Genomic DNA, 16,684 nt, shown 5'->3' on the forward strand with positions numbered 1-16,684 from the left:
TAAGCACTTACGATGAGCCGAGCACGATGGAACGATGACCCTGTTCCACATGGGGCTCACAGTCTAAGTAGAGAGAGTAGAATTTAACCCATTTAACAGAAGACGAAACTGAGGCACATAGAAGTCAAGCGACTCGCCCGAGGTCACACAGCGGAGAAGCAGATGAGCTGGGATTAGAACCCAGGTCTTCGGACTCCCACACCTGTGCTCCTTTCGTTAGGCCACGCTGCTTCCACGCTACCATACCATGACTCAGTGGAAAGAGCCCAAGCTTTGGAGTCAGAGGTCGTGAGTTCGACTCCCAGCTCTGCCACTTGTCAGCTGTGTGACCTTGGGCAGGACACTTCACTTCTCTGTGCCTCAGTTACCTCATCTGTAAAATGGGGATTAAATAATGTTGGTATTTGTTAAGCGCTTACTATGTGCCGAGCACTGTTCTAAGCGCTGGGGTAGATACAGGGTAATCAGGTTGTCCCACGTGAGGCTCACAGTTAATCCCCATTTTACAGATGAGGTAACTGAGGCACAGAGAAGTTAAGTGACTTGCCCACAGTCACACAACTGTCAAATGGCAGAGCTGGGATTCGAACTCATGACCTCTGACTCCCAAGCCCATGCTCTTTCCACTGAGCCATGCTGCTTCTCAATTCAGCATTAGGATTAAGACTGTGAGCCTCATGTGGGACAACCTGATTCCCCCGTGTCTACCCCAGCGCTTAGAACAGTGCTCTGCACATAGTAAGTGCTTAACAAATACCAACATTATTATTATTATTATAGCACAGAGCAAATGATGAAGAGAAGTCACATTTTGTAGTCTATTCCATTCTACTAGAAGCTCCTGAAGGGTACTGAGCTCTCTGTGGTATAGCACACATGGCCGGGGCCAAAAAGAACTCAGTTCAGGCTTCTGTACATATTAGGCATTCAGTACAGTGCTCCGAACACAATACATATACCGAATGAATGAAATGACTGCCTTCTGATTTCATTAAGCCCTCCTGCTTCAGAGTGACTCACCCACCGTCTCTTCAAGCATCCTCTTGTTCCAACGCTTGAAGACCCCTACAGGGGGTGAGCAATGCCCTGAAACTAGATAGAAATGGAAGATAATAGCTCCCTCCTTCCCACCTCCCATCAGCGGCTGAGAATTCGTTCATAACAGCAGAGCAGGGAGGCTAATCAGATGCATCAAAAAAAGATTTTCTTAATTAGCTTAAACACCGCTCTGTACCCTCTGAAAAGTGAGTCAGTCTGAAACTCACCTAATAATTACACTTCCTGTATTGTGGGAAGTCTCGAAATGGAAGAAGAGTGTTCTGAGATGCGGAGAGGTACAGGCCACGTGAAAAGAGTCATGGGGCATTAGATGCTAGATTTTCCCCAACACTAATTATGACCCTTGACTTTTATTTTCTAGAGTGAGCTCAGAGCATCTTATACAAATAAGACTATGACTCCTCTCCCCTCCCCGGCCCCTCCACACTCAGGCACCTGGTGATTGGCATTGTGTTATTATTTATCATTAGTAGCATCATCTTAGAAAATGAAGCAGCGTGGCCTAATGGATAGAGCACGGACCTGGGAGTCAGAAGGACCTGGGCTCTGCCACTTGTCTGCTGGATGACCTGTGGCAAATCACTTCACTTCTCTGTGCTTCGCTTACCTCACCTGTAAAATGGGAATTAAGACCACGAGGCCCCTTTGGGGCTAATCTGTCTTGGCTAATCCCGGCTCTAGTCCTGGCTCTGCCACTTGTCTGACTTGTGACCTTGGGTAAGTCACTTAACTTCTCTATGCCGCAGTTTCCTCTTCTGTAAATTGGGGATTAAATCCTAGTCCCTCTACTCAGACTGTGAGCCCCATGAGGGACAGGGGCTGTGTCCAATCAGGATATAGTGAATCGACCCCAGAGCTTAGTATAGTGCTCGGCTCAAAGTAAGTGCTTAAGAATACCACAGTTCTTATGGAGGAGTTAGGGCCGAGAGCAGATGGTTGTCTAATAGTACAGTGACCGCTCCAGCCGGCAATGAGGATGTCCAGGAGATGAATGCCACATCTTGGCTCAGGGAGGAGGAGCCAGAAGGAATTGTTGTTGCCAGTGATCCAGGGGGCCACTAGGTATGAGGCACATCAGCTATAAAATAATCACGGCAAGATACCGGCACGGTGCCCGTATCATAAGAGGCAGCGTGGCCTAACGGATAGAGCATGGGCCTGGGAGTCAGAAGAACCTGAATTCTAGTCCTGGCTCTGCCGCTTGTCTGCTGTGTGACCTTAGTTGGTCACACCACGGCCAGGCTAACAAATTTAGCTCACCAGCTCCAGAGGGGCTGGCAGCGAGCGATAGAAAGCATTAACATCACCCACACCACTCGGCTCTACCGACCCTGGTGGCAATAGGGTCGATCGATGACACCGAAATGAGTAAATTCCAGTGTGTTTTGTCGCATGATCCTTTTTCCCCCCAGATATGGCCAGTGGAAGGGAAGAGGATCAGGAAGTAACAAGGTACTTGTCTCCACGAACTCTTGTTAGTAAGTTGGACCTCTGCCACACCAACGTGGCCAGTCACCTCTACCCAGAGTTGGGGAGGCCCACTCTGTCGGGACCTGGGTCTTTCTGAGTGACCAATCGGACCTCTCACTAGAGCTAGGAAAAGTGAGTATCCCCCCCCCCCCCTTGGGAAGTTGAGTGATTTGAAAGGTAGCCTGTTCACTGTGATTGGAAATTGAAAGTTAGCCCCTGGAGACTATGAGCCCCACGTAGGAGTTCAGAGGCAGCATGGTGTAGTGGATAGAGCAGAGGCTTGAGAGTCAGATGGTCATGGAATCTAATCCCGGCTCCGCCACTTGTCTGATATGTGAACTTGGGAAAGTCACTTTGCTTCTCCGGGCCTCAGCTACCTCATCTGTAAAATGGGGATGGAGACTGTGAGCCCCATGAGGGACAGGGACTGTGTCAACCTGATTACCTTCTATCTACCCAGTGCTTAGAACAGTGATTGGCACATAGCGCTTAACAAATGCGATTATTATTATCCTTCCCAGTTTCACCAGCTGATAAAAGTTGGGGCACCATGCTGGCCAATGTACTTAGTCTAGGAATAGCTTTGCTCTTGAGGATAACATCGTGGATTCTTTGTGTTATCATCTCAATAAACCTGCTTCTGTTACTCATTAACCCTCGAGTCTGGGAGTTCACTGCCAAGCCTCCAATCCGCGAAGTTACGAGTTATGCGGAGGCTGGTTCCACCCGGTGAGACCTTGGCCAAGTCATTTCATTCCTCTTTGATTCAATTACTTCATCTGCAAAAGAGGTGTTGAGACTGTGATCCCCATATGGGACAGGGACCTTTTCCAAACTGATTAGCTCGTAGCTACCCCAGCTCCTAGTACAGTGCCTGGCACATAATAAGTGCTTAACAAATATCCTGAAAAAAAATCAATCAAGGGTATTGATGAGCACTTACTATTCGCTGTGCTCTCTCCATCCTCAAAACCTTTCCGATATCACATCTTCCTCCAGGAGGATTTCCATGATTAATTTCTAAACTCTCCACTTTATGTTCCCATCTGTCATTTCAATTCTTCCACCACCTAAGCATTTAAGTTATCATAAGCCCCATATCAGTTATGTACCTACCTCATATACTCTATTTCTCTCTCATCCCTAATTGATTTAAGTAACAGTCTTCCCCACTAGAGTGGAAATTTCTCAAGGTCTGAAATTGTGTTTTCTAACTCTTTTGAACTTTCTCAAGAGCTTAGTGTAGTGTCCTGCGCCTAGAAGGTACTCAAGAAATGTTGTCATTTTTTTTCTGAATTTTTCCAGGCATTCCTTTCTAAGAGTTTTTTGGGGTTTTTTTTGGCCCTCCACCTCCATTTAGATTGAAAACTTCCCGTGGGCCAGGGACTAATTCTGGTCTAACATCTTTGTACTTTTCCCCAGTAATTGCCACAAAGTGAATGTTTCAATATTTTTAGGAATAAAAAAAGGACCCTGAACACCAGGCTGGTTCCACTTAAATCGAGGTTCATGGTCAGCCAATCTCTGGGAGAAGCTCATACGTGGGCTGTAACTTCTTTTTGGACCAATAAAGCAGACTCAGGGATGTCATCATCAAACTGGGCCCAACCTATACCACCGTCTTCAACACTAGACCCCTGAGAATGGACACTAGACCCTGAGAACGGAACCTCCTGTCAGACTCACACAACTGCAGAGGAACGCACAGTTCCACACACACCTGGCCCCAAGTTCCAGGACACACTGGCGTTTGTCCCATAATACCCCGATCCTTGACTCTCACAACCCAATGGTCCCTGAATCTTACAACACATTGGGCCTTGACTCCCGGAACTCACCAGGCCTTGAGTACCAGAACTCACCGCATTCTGAATCTCGCCACACTTTGGGCCTCGATTTCCACAGCGCACCAGACCCAGGGCTCTGTTGTTGCCACAGCGACTACAGTCCCCAGGAACCCCCAAATTTCCTTCTCTGCCCCACTTATTCCTTGCCCTGCAGGACCCACCTCTGCCCTCTTTCCCCTTATTATTACTTTATTATTATGACACCTGTTAAGTGCTTATGATGTGTCCATCACTATACTAAGCACTGGAATAGATACATGACAATCAGATAGGACACAGTCTCTGTCCCACATGGGGCGCACAGTCTAAGTAGGAAGGAATAGGATTTAACCCCCATTTTACTGATGAGGACGGTTCGTGGTCTGGGCAACGACGTCAGAGCGAGCCGATCAAGTGGGCCCCACAGTGCAAACGGTTAATGTAAGGAGCCGGTTAAAGGGGTGTGGTGTGTCCCGCTTCCCTTTCCTCCAAGGATTCGAAAGAGTTTGGTTCATGTTTTCTCCGTCATCCTTCTTGGTTGGGCCCAACTCTTCCGTGTCTACAAAGACAGCGAGCTACTGGTCTGATGCTCCGCCTTGTCTTATGTGTTGTCTAGTCTTATGCCGTCTAGTCGTTTCCGACCCATAGCGACACCACGGACACATCTCTCCCAGAACGCCCCTCTCTCCATCTCTAATCGTTCTGGTAGTGGATCCAGAGAGTCTTTTTGGTAAAAATACGGAAGTCATTTACCATTGCCCCTTTCCGTGCAGTAAACTTGAGTGTCCTCCCTCGACTCTCTCCCCTGCTGCTGCTGTCCAGCATGGGGGTGAGTTTTACCTAGAAGCAGATTGCCTTCCACTCTTTAGCCACTGGCCGAGCTAGGAATGGAATGGGTAGGTCTCTGCTTGACCCTCCCGTAGGCGAGACTGGTAAAGGACTGGAAACTCTCCAGGTGCAAACCTGAGAGGGGACAGGTGTTGTAGTTCTGCCTAATAAAGTGGAAATTTCCCTATTTTAAGTGCTGGGCAGCAGCAGCATGAGAGAGAGTCGAGGGCAGAGACTCCCTTACTGCGCGGAAGGTGGCAGTGGCAAATCACTTCCATATTTTTACCAAGAAAACTCTATGGATACGCTACCAGAACGATTGCAGATGAAAGTGGGGGGTTCTGGGAGAGATGTGTCTATGGAGTCTTTATGGGTTGGACACAACTCGACAGCATAAGACAAGACAAATTGAATCACCGTCTCTTAGGTCATCACATATTAGACGTTAGCCTTCTAGCTCAGTCTTACTTCTGGTTTCCTGTGACTTGGAAATGAAAAGACTTCAACTTTTGATTTCTGAGTGGAAAATTTCAAGTGGCCTTCTTTTTGAAGAGACCCATAGGTCCATTCAATCGTATCTATTGAGTGCTTATTGTATACAAAGCATTGTACTAAGTGGATGGGAGAGTACAGTATTACAATAAACCGGCACGTTCCCTACCCCCAGTGAGTTTACAGTCTAGAGGGGGAGACAGACATTAACATAAATAAATACATTACAACTATAAAAATAAATTACAGATATTTACTTGGTTGTAACCGATTCAAATACTGTACTCAATCAATCAACCAATGGTATTTATGGAATGCTTATTGTGCAGAGAGCACTGTTTAAGCCCTTGGGAAAGTACAGAGCAATAGAGTTGGTCTACATGATTCTCGCCCTCAAGGAGTTTGCAAAGTAGTGCGGGAGACAGGCATTAAAATGAATTATAGATAGGAGAAGCTTCAGAGTGTAAGGCTAGGAACATTAAGTACTACAGGTGGAATGAGCATCCAAGTGCTTAGACAATGCAGAAGGGAGGGAGAAAAGGCTAGGGAGATGAGAGGTTAGTCATGGAGGGCTTCTTGGAGGAGATGTGATTTTAGAGGGCTTTGAGGATGGGGAGAGTGTGTAACTGTATGCAATTTGTTTCTTGGCCTATGTGTAGTGTCTGTTCTTATCAGTTTCATACTTGATACATTCTCTGAGGACAAATTCCTCTAGATTATAAGCTCCTTGTGGGCAGGGAATGTGTCTACCAACTCTGTTAATATGGCACTCTCCCAAGTGCTTAAAACAGTGCTCTGCACACAGTAAGTGTTCAGTAAACACAACTGATGGATTCAGATACTGTGCTTTTACAATTTAGAGACATTCAAAGCTCTCCTAGCAAAATATAAAATGTAGCCCTGAAGAATATGAATTGATTTTTTTTTGGACAACAGTGGCTTATGAGAATTGGGTCAGTACTGTCTTAGTCACCAACATCTCAATCAATCAAAAGCCGCCTGGAACCTATTTGTAAACTATTCGAGTCTAAGGGGTAGAGTAGTTTTCTCAACCGTAACAAATCCTGAAAGGAAATATCAGGCAAAAATCGATATAAGGGCTGGAGCGGGGACAGGGGAACATATTAGATTTTACTTGAGGTGATCCTTAAATAATTTTCTTCAGGGGAAAACTGGTGAGCCAAGCTCTTTGCTGGCATGGACGATTTTTGGAAATTCAGGAAATGTCACTTTAAAATGAAACAAAAATAAAAGAACTCACAAACTGATTCCCAGTCTTGCCTTAGTAATGTCTGGCAAAGAAAGAATATGGACACTAGAAAATTCTGAAGCAACTGGGGCTCACGTTGGATCCTCTAGACTGTAAACTCATTGTGGGCAGGGAATGTGTCTGCTAACTCTGTTGTACTGTACTCTCCCAAGCACTTACTGCAACGCTTTGCAAATACTAAGCACTCAATAGATACCATTGATTGATTGATTGATTTTCAGAAAGCACGGTTATGAGCAGCAAATAAGTGATAATCAATAAAGTCCCAGCTATCAATTTGTTTTTCTTCCTAGTATGGACAGTTTGGAAAGGAGTCTATACCTTCCCGATTTATCTAGAGCGACAGCAGGAATCCATGGGGTAAATGAATTCTACCCACTCCCCAAAGATTCACCCTCCTCCCTCTCCTGACAAACAGAAGTATTGGCTGATATTTGAGTTCAATCTTGTGCTTCCGTGGCCTTCCTTAGAGAAGCAGCAAGGCGTAGTGCGTAGAGGATGGGCCTGGGAGTCAGGAGGTCATGGGTTCTGATTCCGCCTCTGCCACTTGTCTGCTGGAGCAAGTTACTTCCCTTCTCCGTGCCTCAGTTACCTCATCTGTAAAATGGAGACTGAGACTGTGGGGCCCACGTGGGACAGGGACTGTGTCCAGTCTGATTTGGTTGTATCCACCACAGCACTTAGTACAGTGCCTGGCACATAGTAAGAGCTTAATAAATACCGTAATTATTATTCCTTCGAGTGGATATTTGCTGGCAGAGCGGTGAGTCCAAGTGAGAGTGGACGGTAATTGTGTTAGCTGGGTAGGATGCGTCTTAAAGAGAACTTCTCGAGTCCTCACCCTGCTGATCTGGACATCTGGCCCCAATCTCTAATTACTTGCTTCATCCCGGCAGCTGCTGTTCTGGGAACCTCCCTCACGGTTCTGTAAAATCTGTTTACTCTTTGCCAGTGGGGAAATGTGACTCTTTCCACTTCAGAAGCTGTTAAACTGCTCCCCTAGGTCGGACGCCTATAGCAGCCGGGGTGACGTTTTGGCCAGGGTCTTTCCCGTCGTGTATCTCTTCCTTTCCTCACCGGACAGACTGATGATGAAAGTCATGACAAAGGACAGGTGATCTACCAGGAGGGGTTGAGAAGCAGGGTGGCCTAATGGATAGAGCACAGGCATCCCGGCTCTGCCACTTGTCAGCTGTGTGACTGTGGGCAAGTCACTTCACTTCTCTGTGCCTCAGTTACCTCATCTGTAAAAGGGGGATGAAGACTGTGAGCCTCACGTGGGACAACCTCATTACCCTGTATCTACCATAGCACTTAGAACAGTGCTCTGCACGTAGTAAGCGCTTAACAAATACCACCATCATTATTATCCTCCAATCCCAGTTCCCGCCCCTTGTCTGCTGTGTGACCCTGGGAAAGTCACTTAACTTCTCAGGGTCTCAGTTTCCTCATCTGTCAAATGCAGATGAGACGCTTGTTCTCCCCTCGCTGTGAGGCCTGGGTAGGAAAAGAATTGAGCTGAATCTGTTTGTCCTCTATCTTAATGCTTAGCACATATTATTATTATCATTAATTTAGATGATAAGCAAAGATCACGTCAGGAGGTGCAAGCACTTTAAAAGACTTCTTCATTCGAACAGGAGTGGGGAGATGAAGACTGGTTGGGTGGTGGTTCCCAAAAATTATCACCGTAAGTGTGTTCTATTTCTGTTGAGACTGGCAGAGCCTGTTGGCGAGTATGTTCCAGCTCCTAATGGAAGTGCAACTGAGGTTAAGGGACTGCCTAGGAACTACATTTCCCCGAATCCTCTGGAAATGGGCAGCTGTCTGCAAACCAGGTGGGGCCTTTTAAAAATAATGAGAAGGAACTCTGGCCAGGTGTCTCTCTCCCTACCTTTCCATCTGTTGAGACTTGCTCTGCTTTGCATGCTGACTTCTGAGCATGCATGTTTAAGGCTTTATCTGGCTGTCGTAGGAAGTTTTCTGGTCTACAATTAACCGGCTGGGTGAGTCCTGAATTCTGTGTTTCTAAGGCTGTGTGGACACTTGGATCTGGTTTAGCTCTCCCCATCTCCCTATGGATTAAGTTAAGTTCATGCAGCGTGAGCACTGGCTCATCAGGGTTATAGTGGCAGAGAGAAAAGTCCAGGCCGCCCCCACGTAATAACCTGACAGGTTAACGCCGTAAGTGTGTTGCTGGCAGGGAATGTGTCTGCTTATTGTTGTTTCATGCCCTCCCAAGTGTTTAGTACAGTACAATAAATAATAAGTAAGACTGAATAAATGAATGGACACGAGAAGAAGTGTGGCCTAGTGGACAGAGCACGGGCCTGGGAGTCAGAGGACCTGACTTCTAATCCTGAAACACTTGTCTGCTGTCAGTCAGTAAATTGTATTTATTGAGCACTTTTTGTGTGCAGAACACTGCACTTGGGAAAGTACAACATAATGTTATAACAGATACATTCTGTTATGCTGCGTGGCCTCTAGACTGTAAGCTCACTGTGGGTAGGAGTTGTATCTACTAACTCTGTTTATATTGTATGCTCCCAAAAACTTAGTAACAGAGCTCTACATGATAATAATGATGATATTTGTTAAGCGTTTACTATGTGCCAAGCACTGTTCTAAGCACTGGGGTAGATACAAGGTAATCAGGTTGTCCCACGTGAGGCTCACAGTCTTAATTCCCATTTTACAGATGAGGTCACGGAGGCATAGAGCAGTGAAGTGACTTACCCAAAGTCACACAGCTGATAAGTGGCAAAGCTGGGATTAGAACCCACTACCTCTGACTCTCAAGCTCTTGCTCTTTCCACTAAGCCACGCTGCTTCTCCATACAGTAAATGCTCAATAAATATGATTGAATGACCTGGGCAACTCATTTAACTTTTCTGTATCTCTTACCTAAACTGTAAAATGGGAATTAAGACTGTAAGCCTTATGTGGGACAGGGGCTGTGTCCAACCCGATTATTTTATATCTACCTAAGTGCAGTGCTTGGAACATACAGAGCACTTAACAGATACCTTAAAAAAAAATCATCGCTACAGCCTTGTGACTTGGAATCACACCATCACAGATGTCTTAAAGGGTACAGCAATCTAAGAAGGGATAACGTTTTTGTGTGGTTAATGTGTCCAGGTCTGCGGATTCCGCATTGACTTTCCTCAGCCTCACATGGGCAAAGGTGGACTTCATCATCAGTTTGTCTCCTTCCAGTACGAAGACCCGCTATTTATAAAGTGTTCAGAGGGCGACTGTTGCTAGTTAAAGAACTCTCACGGAAGTCACGTCAGCCTTTAAAATTCTCCCAGACTTTCATCTTAGAAAGCAAAGGAAGAGCCGAACGATCTCCCCAGGACCCAAAGGCCTTGACTTCAAATACAAAGCTCTTACTATTGGCTCATTGACTCCTTTTTCTCTTTCCCCAAAGCTGGGGTGGCGTGGGGGTTGGGAGATTGTCATTTGGTTCAAATCTCCCAGTCACAGGTGTGGCTTTCAATGGGGATCCATTTCAGCAAGCATGAACTTTAACTCCTATTGAACAATACCGGTGGCTGTAATAGACTTTTATCTCTGTCTCTTCTCCATCCCTCCTGTCTCCTTATACCCCCATCCCTTCCTCTAACTCTCCACCACTTTTCAAGCACCCCTCGGAAACCTAAATGGGAAAGCTTCTGCAGGGTGCCCCTTTCCATTCAATCGTATTCAATGCTGAATGTGTGCAGAGCACTGTACTGAGCGCTTGGGAGAGGATAATACAACAATAAGCAGACACATTCCCTGCCCACAATGAGCCTACACCCAAATGAGGCATAGGGAGTCCATCTCTCCCATGCCAGGCAATTCGTTTGCCTCCTCATGTCCACGGCAAGCACAGAAATAACGGGAACCTGGGAGTGAGTCATGTTTGTTGTTGTTATGATATTTTTGAAGTGCTTCCTGTGTGCTGGGCAACTGTACTAAGTGTACTAAGGAGATACACGTTAATTGGGTTAGGCAGAGCCCCTGTCCCACACGGGGCTCACAGTCTTAATCCCCATTTTACAGCTGACGTAGCAGACAAGTGGCAGAGCCGGGAATAGAACCCAGAACATTCTGACTACCAGGGCCACGCTTTCTCCACTAGGCCAGTGAGAGGAGGATCAGTAAAATAGAATCTATGTCTGCTGGAGAATGGGGAAAGGGTGAATATTTCTGTCTAATGAGCAATGATCAGTGCGTAGAAAAAGGTGAAAACAGTGGCAGAGAAGCGGCATGGCGTAATGTATAGAGGACTGCCCTGGGTGTCAGAAGGTCATGGGTTCTAATCCTAGCTCTGCCACTTGTCTGCTGTGTGACCTTGGGCAAATTATTTCACTTCTCTCTGCCTCAGTTACCTCGTCTGTGAAATGGGGATTAAGACCGTGAGCCCCACATGGGACAGGGAGTGTGTCCAATTTAATGTGCTTGTATCCCCCTCCAGCCCTTAGTACAGTGCCTGGCACTTAACGCTTAACAAATACCATCATCATCGTCATCATCAGTGGAAAACGAAGGTGGCAAGCACTGAGAAATACTGTGACCTAAAGAATAGAGCATGGCCTGGGCATCAGAAGGTTTTGAAGGTGGGGAAAGTGGTGGCATTTAAGCACTTACTATTTGCCAAGCACTGTACTGGGTAGATGCAAGATAATCACTGGGGTAAATACAAGATAATCTGATTAGACACAGTCCCTGTGTCTCATTGGGTTCGCAGGCTGAAGGGGAAGAAGACGGAGAAAATGAGACATTGAGAAGTGAAATGACTTGCTTAAAGTCACAGAGCCTGTAAGTGGTAGAGCTGGGATTAGAACCCAGGTCCTTCTGACTGCTTGGCCTGTGCTAGTTCTACTAGGCCACGCCACCCCTCATTTACGTTTATTATGAACAAAGATCATTTTTCCCTTTTGAATGGCCAGCAAGATACCCCTGGACAGAACCTCTCTCCCATTTTCTAATCTCTGAACCTATTCCCAGAAATCAGTGGACTCTGACTCCTTTTTTGGATGAAATTGTCAATAGGACCCAAGTCTCTACCCATTCACGCCCAAACATCTGTGCTTCTAGCTTAGACATTAAGTAGCAAATGCCAAGCTTGCAGTTTATTAAGTAGAGTCATCACTCTGGAGCAGAAAGTTTTATGCATTGTTTGTCAGAGCTTGTTGTAATTGATTATTAAGAGCTGGAGATTTTCCTCTCTGGAGTTCTCATTAATGGATGGATATGAAGTTCCAGGAATTTAAGGGGAAGTGCCCAAATCTGAGAAATGAAATTGCAATATACCTATTCTGAAAGTTTCATTTCCCCCATGAGTTTTTTAGTGAGCATTGGTATGGATGAGGCAATTCCCTAACTAATTTCCCCTCACCCCATTTACATCATCCCAACAATCACCCTTATCATACTGATTTATTCTAAGAATTTAGTCATTTTTTCCATATTTTTGCTGCTGCCATTATATTTATAGTTTTCTTTCTGTTCCTGGGTATCCCCATGACACTGACAACTTGTCAAGGGCAGGGGGTTTTGTCTTACCTTTATGACTGGAAGCAGAGTGAACTAGAGGAAAGAGCAGAGGTTTGGGAATCAGAGGACCTGAGTTCTAATCTCAGCTCTGCCACATTTATGCTGGGTGACTTTGAACACGTCCCATCACTTCTCTGGGCCTCAGTTTTCTCAACTGTACGGTGGAAATCCAGTACCTCTTCTACCTCCTACTCAGACTGTGAGCTTCGTGTGGGACAAGGACTGTGTCCATCCTATTTGTCTTCAATCTCCCCTGGCACTTAGTACAGTCCTTGGCTTGTAGGAAGCATTTAATAAATGCCACATTATAATAATTACAATTACTATGGCATTTGTTAAGCACTTACTATATGCCGCATTGTGTTCTAAGTGCCTGGGTTGAAGCAAACTAAACGGATTAAGAACATTATTTTATTCCCTCCTCTTTATCTCCTCTCCCCCAGCTTCTTTATCTCCTCTCCCCCTCTCTTTTTTCTCTCCTATCTCCTGCCTCCTTCTCTCCTCTCTCCTGCCTCCTTCTCTCCTCTCTTCTGCCTCTTAATCTTCTCTCTTCTGCCTCTTTCTCTCTTCTCTTCTGCCTCTTTCTCTCCTCTCTCTTGCCTCTTTCTCTCCTCTCTCCTGCCTCTTTCTCTCCTCTCCCCCGCCCTTTTCTCTCCTGTCCCCCAGCCTCTTCTTCTGTTTTTCCTCCTTTCCCCTCTCCCCTACCTTCCTCTTCCCTCTTCTTCTCCCTTCCCTCTCCTTCCCCTCTCTCCTCCTGACCTCTGATGTGGGCACAGTACTGACCTAGGGGTTTCCATTTTGTATACCCCTTGAGGGCAGAGACCCAGGAATCATATCATGTATTTTTATTGGCTGCTTCCAGCCCCCAGTTCAGCTCAGTACAGCCTTCTGGAACTAGAACAGCTCTCTGTGCCCAATAGGCTCTGAATAATAATGATAATGATGGCATTTAAGTGCTTACTATATGCTAAGCACTGTTCTAAGCGCTTGGGGGGAATACAAGCTAAATAGGTTGTCCCACATGGGGCTCACAGTCTTAATCCCCATTTTCCGGATTGAGGTAACTGAGGCACAGAGAAGTGAAGTGACTTGCCCAAATTCACACAGCTGACAAGTGGCGGAGCCAGCATCAGAACCCATGACCTCTGACTCCCAAGCCTGTGCTCTTTCCATTGAGCCATGCTGCTTCTCATATATCACATCACTAATCCAGCTGATGACCTGGACTAATCAGGACCTAATCAATAGACTAGCCACTAGACTCTAAGATATATATTATTATTATAATCATCATTATTATTATTGTATTTAAGTACTCACTATGTGCCAGTCACTGTACCAAGTGCTGGGGTAGATTCATTCATTCATTCACTTCAATTGTATTTATTCATTCATTCAATAGTATTTATTGAGTGCTTACTGTTTGCACAGCACTGTACTAAGCACTTATTGAATGCTTACTTTGTGCAGAGTACTGTACTAAGTGGTAGGAAAGTACAATTCGGCAACAGAGACACTCCCTACCCAACAACGGGCTCACAGTCTAGAGCGGGGAGACAGATGACTAAACAGAACAAGTAGATGGGCATCGATAGCATCAAAATAAAGAGAATTATAGATATCTACACAGATACAAGCTAGAGATACAAGATAGTCTGGACAAGTCCCTGTCCCATAGGGGACTTACCACTCCGATTTATTTTACAGATGAGGAATTGAGGCACAGAGAGGTTATGCAATTTACCTCAGGTCACAGAGCAGACAAGTGGCAGAGCCAGGATTAGAACCCAGGTCCTCTGACTCCCAGGCCCTTGCTCTTTGCACTGGGCCAAGCTGCTTCCCCCAGCTACTTGAGAGCAGGGAACATGTCTACCAACTCTATCATACTGTACTCTGCCAAGTGCTCGAACAGTGCTCTGCCTGCAGTAAACATGCAATAAACGCCACGGATTGATTGATGGGAAGCCCTGATTGCATCTGAGGTTTCAATCCACGGCTGCCCCAGATTTCTGACTCTTCCTCCTAATCTTGCTTTATGTCTCCAACAGCACAGCAGCACCCAAAGTGCCTCCTCACTAAACGCTGGCTGAGTGGCTCAGTGGAAAGAGCCTGGGCTTCGGAGCCAGAGGTCATGGGTTCGACTCCCGGCTCTGCCACTTGTCAGCTGTGTGACCGTGGGCAAGTCACTTCACTTCTCTGGGCCTCAGTTACCTCATCTGTAAAATGGGGATTAACTGTGAGCCTCACGGGGGACAACCTGATTACCCTGTATCTCCCCCAGCGCTTAGAACAGTGCTCTGCACATAGTAAGCGCCTAACAAATACCAACATTATTGAATACTCTTCTCCGCTGGGGATTTCGCTCATGAAAGAGCAGGGGCACTTGAGATGCAAGGGTAAGACGCCGTTCTTATGCCAGAGGGCACTTTGGCAAACAATTTGGGTTCTGTTGTTCTCGGCCTTTTTGTCTTCTCTAATCATAGTCATCTGTCTTCCCTTCTGCAGCACCACGGGCAAAAATTTAGCACGGAAAGAAACTCAGAGCATTCCTCTTATGACAGGGCCTGTCCCCCCGACTTAGTTTTGCCAATTCCACTTCAATTTTAGTTGACACCCGTCAAGCGTTCTTTTTTAAACAGAACAGGGATCCCCTGACCTGGTCAAGTTTTATTAAATACCAAACAAGTAGCACCAGGAAGTGGCCATCCGGCTTGATTCACCTAATCTCTCCCCTCCTTCCGCTCTCCGTTTCCTAAGCCTCCACCGGCGTTGGGATGTAGAGAGCGGTTGTGGAAAACGATCTGTAGGTCTAGAAAGCAGGAGATATGAGTTCTAATCCTACCTCCTCCCTGACCTGCTGGGTAACCTTGGATAAATTACATAATAATAATCGTTACTGTGGTATTTCTTTAATGTTTGCTCTATGCCAACTACAGCACTAAGGGTGGGGAAGAGCACAGTTCGATTGAATTCAGTCCTTGCTCTACAGGGCTTCCACATGGGGTGGATGAAGGCTAAGAATTCCCATTCTACTGATGAGGAAACTGAGGCTCAGAGAAGTGAGGTGGCTTGCCCAGGGTCACACAGAAGGTAAGGGAATTAGAAGGCAGTGGGAAAAGTGGGACTTAGTCTGGGAAGGCTTCTTGGAGGAGATGTGTCTTCAGTAAGGCTTTGAAGGAGGGAGAGTAACTGTCCGGCAGATTTGATGGGGGAGGGTGTTCCAAGTCAGAGGCAGGAAGCAGCACTGCTCAGTGGAAAGAACCCGGGCTTGGGAGTCGGAGGTCACGAGTTCAAATTCCGGCTCTGCCACTTGTCAGCTGTGTGACTCTGGGCGAGTCACTTCACTTCTCTGGGCCTCAGTGACCTCATCTGTAAAATGGGGATGAAGACTGTGAGCCCCACGTGGGACAACCCGATGACCCTGTATCTACCCAGCCCTTAGAACAGTGCTCTGCACATAGTAAGCGCTTAACAAAGGGTCTGCAGTGAGACAGGTGAGATCGAGGCACAGTGAGGAGGTTAGCACTAGAGAAGCGAAATTGGGCAGGCTGGGTTGTAGAAGGAGAGAAGCGAGGTGAGATAAGAGGGGGCAAGGTGATGGACTGCTTTAAAGCCAGTGGTGAGGATTTTTTGTTTGACACGGAGGTGGATGGACAACCACTCGAGGTTTTTGAGGAAGGGGGTGACATGTTCTGAACGCTTTTCTGGAAAGATGATCCAGGCAGCGGAGTGAAGTATTCTTTTTCCCCTTTTCCCTCTGCTCCTCCACCTCTCCCTTCCCATCCCCACAGCACCGTACTCGTCCGCTCGACTGTATATATTTCCGTTACCCTATTTATTTTGTTAATGAATTGTACATCGCCTCGATTCTATTTAGTTGCCATTGTTTTTATGAGATGTTCTTCCCCTCGACTCTATTTATCGCCATCGTTCTCGTCTGTCCGTCTCCCCCGATCGGACCGTAAACCCGTCAAACGGCAGGGACCGTCTCTATCTGTTGCCGACTTGTTCATCCCAAGCGCTTAGTACAGTGCTCTGCACATAGTAAGCGCTCAATAAATACTATTGAATGAATGAATGAATGAAAGTATAGACTGGAGTGGGGAGAGACAGGAGGTTGGGTGGTCAGCAAGCAGGCTGATGCGATAATCTAGGTGGGATAGGAAGAGTGATTGGATTAACACGATA

The sequence above is a fragment of the Ornithorhynchus anatinus genome, chromosome 3 (assembly GCF_004115215.2).
Source record: "Ornithorhynchus anatinus isolate Pmale09 chromosome 3, mOrnAna1.pri.v4, whole genome shotgun sequence".
In the NCBI taxonomy this organism is placed as follows: Eukaryota; Metazoa; Chordata; class Mammalia; order Monotremata; family Ornithorhynchidae; genus Ornithorhynchus; species Ornithorhynchus anatinus.